Source organism: Anopheles merus, chromosome 3L, assembly GCF_017562075.2.
Source record: "Anopheles merus strain MAF chromosome 3L, AmerM5.1, whole genome shotgun sequence".
Classification (NCBI taxonomy): Eukaryota; Metazoa; Arthropoda; class Insecta; order Diptera; family Culicidae; genus Anopheles; species Anopheles merus.
This window is the reverse complement of record NC_054085.1, coordinates 31,317,129-31,323,128: the sequence shown is the minus strand read 5'-3', so window position 1 is coordinate 31,323,128 and position 6,000 is coordinate 31,317,129. Positions and strand designations below refer to the sequence as shown.

General features: G+C 45.1%; 1 protein-coding gene across 2 annotated transcripts in view; it reads left to right on the top strand.

The window, feature by feature from the left end:
• Window positions 1-835: 835 nt before the first annotated feature.
• LOC121599135 overlaps window positions 836-6,000 on the top strand; it is a 30,659-nt gene continuing 25,494 nt past the window's right edge. Inside the window, exons 1-2 of one of the 2 annotated variants that reach the window (XM_041926684.1) lie at window positions 836-930; window positions 1,746-2,175. The gene's annotated coding sequence lies outside the window, so the exon portion shown is untranslated. Of the gene's footprint in view, window positions 931-1,742; window positions 2,176-6,000 lie in introns of both variants that reach the window. The other variant, XM_041926683.1, reaches the window with a different exon arrangement.

Here is a 6,000-nt window from a genome sequence, read left to right as displayed (position 1 = left end):
TTCCTTTCTGCCACCGTTCGAATCGTATTTTCTGATCAACCAGTAGAATTTTCTTGAAAAAAGATTTGAGCATTTAATCTTTCTTTGGATGAATCAAACAGAATCCCAGGAGACAAAAAAGAGTGATATCATGCTTGCTAGGAATACTTAATAACAGAGAGCAAGACCCTAAGATCAGCGGAGCAGTAGAGCTCAAAGAAGCATTCACCGTTCGAATCGACGAGGGCTTCGTCGACCCATTTTTTTCTTGTTCGAGCTTGTTTGACGGTTCCAAGCATCCGGCGAATGGAGTAAACAATTCAATTCGCCACTTCTTTTAAATCAATTATTTCCATTTTTTGTTGAAGCATGGTAAATGTGTGAGAGAGGAAAATGTTGTTTAAATAGTGTTTGTAATACAGTCAGTTTTCAATAGCTGAACGCTTTTTAGCTGGCATGCTTTTTAGTTTAACGCAAGCCAACTAAATAGCACATATTCAAAATACAGCGACCACAGTTCTATGTGCGGTTAAGTTTGCGTGTTTATGCCAGTTTATACTAACGGCAGAAAACCTCTCGAATTCTTCTATTCGCTCGAGATACACGATACCGATGTTTGTTTCGCCGACTCGCATCTGCCGACGGAACGAGAACGCAACTTGTAAAACGATACTACAACAAACAAAATGAACGTTCGAGTGCGTTTTGACGAACTGTTCAGCCTTGCGCATTCGAACTCTCACCGCCGCCTACTATTAAGCCATAACAAACGCTACACTCACTGCTGCCCGCTGGGCAACGATAGACGCTGTAAAAATGAACCCCACTCAGGCACTCAGCGCATGTGGTTCATTTCGGAAATAGCGCGCGCGGAACGGCACACCGCGTACGCGAGCACACGCGTCGTTCAAACAGTTGCGCTCTAACCTCGCTGGCAGTTGCATCGCCAAGGTGGGAAACCAGGCCAACCGGTTCAAAGCTCACTTTAGTTTGAGACGTCTTTTATTGTTTCTTTCCTTTTAACATCGAACGAACAAAAACAAACTCGTGCACGCATCTTTGGTGCGTCAGCCGTGGAACGAATTCTGGTGCGCGCGTGACACTGAAATTTCCCCACCGGGAGCCATAAGCGACAAACCACATATGTTTGGTGTGTTTGAACGAAAAAAACACGAGAGAGGAGAAACTCCCAACAGGAGCTGTGAAAATCGGAAATAATCTCGCATTTCGGGGTGGAAAAGAAACAGCCAGCATCCACAGCCGATTATGTGCGTGTGCGTAGGCGGGTGTTGTTTTATAGTGACTCGGTGTTTATGTTGATGTTATTTTTGTCGTAGCCGAAAATCTCTCCCCTTTCCCCTGCCGTGTGCATTGTTTGTTTAGTGTGAATTTTCATGTATTTTTGTGTGTGTGTGTTGTTTTCCTTGCCGAAAACAACTCGCCACCACCGCTGATTCGTATTTCTCAAGCGTAACCATATTGTCGGTGGTCGATGTTAGTGAGTAGGCCATGTTTTTCGTATTCAGTGATGCCATTTAAAGAAAAACTGTGATTCACACTTGCGCCTTTGAATGGGGGGGAAAAGGATTTTGAGTAAAACCCAACATCAAAACGCATATTACTTTCTGTCCCCACCATTCCCTTTCCAATCCACGGACAATCCCCGTGGTCAACGACAACCGGTTGCATTGAAAGGAAAGCTAAATTTAAACCAAGTCCGTCGGGGCGGGTGTGTGTGTCGCCGAATTTTCCTCTTTTTTCAGCAGCAGCAGCATCAGCAACAGCAACAGTGTGCGTGTGTGTGTGTGTGTTAGTGCGAAAGTGAAGTGGAAAACCCCCCCAAATCCTCGACTACTGTGTTTTAAGTGTTTCCTCCTTCGATCCCTTGCAAATCGTGCGTGCAAACAGCAGCGTGCTTTTCCCGGCGTGCGGGCGACAAACAAACAAGAAATTCGGTCATAATTGCCTTTGCTCGTGAGTCGTGTTGTGGAGTCGACGTCGGGTTGGAGTGTGAAGCACGCGTTTTTCGCGACTCGCCCGCGTGGAAACTCTAAAAATAAAACCATCCGAAACACGGCTCCGAAGTCACCGAAAGTGTTGGCGGTGGTGCTATCAACACTGTTGCGCCGCTTACTGTAGGATACTGTGTGCTGTGTGTCCTAACTGCCTGGAACGCCAGTTTCTACAAGTGGGAAGGTAATATCCTTATAAAACAATAACATTTCCTTAATTTCATAATTTACAACAATCACTCGAACTGACGCAGACATGACGCGAGATTGTGCTGCTGGAATGCAGCAGCCGCAGACTCTCAGTAGGCTTCGTTTATTTACTCCAAAAACAAATGGCACGGTTTTGATCGGTTCTGCGCAAAGCAGGCCAAAGATGAAAGCAATTAAATGCTCACACATAAACTCCCGCACATAGTAAGGTGGTCATAAAATTATTGTTGATTTTACTGGGACTGTTTGTGATGGTGCGCGGAAGCTTTGCCGAAGATTGGCCCAAGATTTGCAGCTGCCGTCTTCTTCTCACGTCATCAAAGCGCGATCTTCCCTATCAACAACCGCCGAGTCCGATTGGTCTCCGGTTTGTTCCGTAAGGCTGAATGATTATTTATTCGTTTTTAAAAATAAAACGTGCATGCTGTTTGCGAGATGATGATGATGATGATGATGATGATGGTGGTGGGCCCAAGATGTCGTAATGCATATGTACAGTGTCCACACGTCCTTCTGCCACCCTTTCGGGGGTGATCGTTTTATTACACGCTTTTGGCATGAAATCATCACCCCCAATCATCAGCGATCCAATGTTTACACGGGACGGTGTCCAACGGGGCGTAATTCAACGCGCTGTTGGAGGTTGAAAACAATAGAAGAGCATAAATGGGCGGGCTGTACGTGGGGTTGGGTAGTTCTAGGAAGCGGAATATGTACTGTTTGTCTTTGAAGAAGAGTTTTATTTGCCGCCCGTTGTTCACCTTTTTTGTGCGTATCTGTGTGTGTGTTTCCGTCGATGTGTTCATGTTGCTGGTACGGTTTATTTACGATCGCCGTTGCTTCATCTCCCAAAATCGACCCCTCAGCATCATCATCAAGGTCACCATTTTACGACCAACCACCACCGAACCCACGGACCGCTCGAATCTTCGAAAGCGAAGGACATCGACCAACGGCGCGGCCAGAATGACATCAGCAGGGCAGGGAGGGGCGAGTCTAAGGAACGTAAGAGTGTGTCCCGCCGCACACCATTGGTGTGACACTGTTTACTATCAGCGATGACTTAATGGTACACATTCGCTGTCACACTGTGGCTGTCAAAAAAAAAAACTCCCAACTATTTGCTGTGGGACATTGGGCAGGTCTTACAGGCGCGCGCGCGTACCGTTTGTCGCCACCGGCGGAGGTCAATTGGTCGAGATCGACAGTTTGCCTTTGCCGGGGTGACATATCATGCGCCCACACTTAATCGTGAGTAGTACGATAGAGAGCGCACATGGGACTAGGACTGGGGCGGGATTGTAATTGCGCTCGGTTTGAAGTCATCACTTCACAAGCCGTCTTACACGTTAGCCGTTCTACTTCCTTTGCAGTACAGGGTTACTGGGTTGCACAACGTTGTAAATAAACGTTTCAAACTGATAACTTGCAGTACAGCGACAGTGAAGTCCCTCTCCTTGAAAGTACCTATAAATTAGATAGATATCCATAAGCTCTTTTCTATTTGTTGATTCGATTCAAGAAGAATCGATAAATTAGCTAGTATAAGCCTGCCATTAGCCTATAATGGACATGGTTGTATATGACTTCCAAGGATTCAATTCCCAGATGACTGTGAAATTCAATCAATTTAATATTAGAACTGATCTAAGGTCCATAAATTAGTACAGGTCGGTCCGTCCATTGTACTCTAACCAATTTTCATTTGAAAGCTAGGGAGTTCAAAATTACTTAGCAACTCATACTGTTGGAACGGATATTGTTGTTGGGACGGCTTTAAACTGACAGCGGATTGTTGATGTTCGAATGAGTTCGAATATTGATCTATGATTTCGAATAATGATAGGTGCCATCAATGCCCACTAGATGGCGTATAGAATAGATCGTGGAAAAGGGAATAGATCGTGGAAAAGAGAGGGAAATCAGTTAGAAGAAACCAACCAGCTCTCCGAAAAAAGGGACAAAATCGCGGTTAAGGTCAGAGAGGTCAAACCGATTTAAGCGCGCTAAAAACACTTAACGAGTCCATTCGCAAAGGAGAAGCCAAGACGTTTTTTAAGCTTAACACAAATAAACAAGTCTCGCTACAAAAAGCTTGGTTTTCGTGATTATTATATTAAATAAACCCCTTTGCAAAAGCGATCGTCGCAACACATACAAAGTCCTTAGAAACCCTTACTTCCTATCTGCCAGTCTCCATAGAAATCTCTATCCATCATGGCGACCAAAATCAGTGCTAAGGACCCACCTGTAGTCTATATAGGCACCTTGAACTGATCCCAAATTCATATCGATCCTAGAACTTTCACAAACTGATCTCATGTGGGTTCAGGAACTGATCTCATCGAACCCACATAGTTATTGGAATTGGTCCTACACCGCCCCTGAGACTGATCCCAAACCGAAATCGGTCTTTTAACGGACCTTGAACCCATGCCGGGTCCTAGAACTGATACTGAACTTATTCCAATTATGCATCTGGACTTGTCTCGCCATCAAAGAACCAATCGCAAACGTGTAATCTCAAATTTCATTCAACAAAGCTAGAATTGGATTGTTGGAGATGTGCATAACATCGTTGAAATAGTTGGCGAAACCCTACAAGTTCTTACTTTAGGTCTTTGTTGATAAGAATGTTTATATCACTCACTCTTGTCAGTTGTCACGTTTCATCCCGAACCCCGATCACAATGGCCCATTTCTGATTTCCTTTTTTGGAACAAAATACACACACACATGTGTAACCACACACCGGTACCAAATTTGCCATGTTTGGTTGAAACAATAAACTGTGAACCTGTTCCTGTTGCATCCCTTTTTTGGAGATCCCTTAAACCCTTCGATTCGTCACCCGAACAAACGTACCCTTTCGACATGAGGCAGCAGCTCGGGACAACTCTGAAGTACTCCTTCCCATAACCTTGCTCTCTCGCTGTCTTTCTCTCTCTCTCTTAATCTACGACCCGAAAATGTCGAAGTGCAATGCTGCCGGGTGGTTGTACCTCGACGATCAGTTCCCAAGCAATAGGGGATCATTTCTTGTTTTTTTTTTTGGTAGGAAGTTATTTGCTTTCTCCAATGTGCCTCCGCCAACGGTTGTCCACTTGTACGTAATCTTCGCATGTTAAGGTTAAGGACAATCAGTGACCAAAAACCCAGTGAGCGACCCATGCCTTTCGATTGAGGTCAGTCGCACGCGGTTTTTTATTTTTTCGTTGATGGGTTGGGTTTGAATTTTTGAGACAGCGAATTATCATACAATAAATTAAACGCAACCAGCGGAACGGCTTTTTTTTTCGGGGGCCCGGAGTTCCTCGTTGCGTTCGAAATGCAAATGAAGTTATTGTCGGTGGGTTTTATGCGAGCTCCCCGTTTGGTAGGTGCTGGTGTCTGGTATTTACTTTTACGCTCTTCCCTGTCGTTGTTGGTTCGTGTAACCGGGAGGGGTCATCTGTTGTTGTTTTTTTTTTTTGGGTACGAGTATTTCCTTTTCTGGCGTGTGTTTTTGCTGTTTTCTCGCTGCCGTAGACAACGGACACGAACAAATAGCCCAAAGCACTACATGGTTTGTGCTTGACCACCGCCAAGTAATCATGGTTGTATCGATTTAATGTCAATCGAACCGGTAACGCGGTTCGTTCGGAACGAACGGAAGTGCCGTTAATTGTGGCGAGCGACGGTTGTTTCTGAGAATCTGAGACGACGACGCGTTCCAGAATTTGCGGGCACGCACACGTGAGGATCGTGATTGAATTTCCACGCTTGACAGTGCAGGACAGACGTGTGTGTTTTTGGTGGA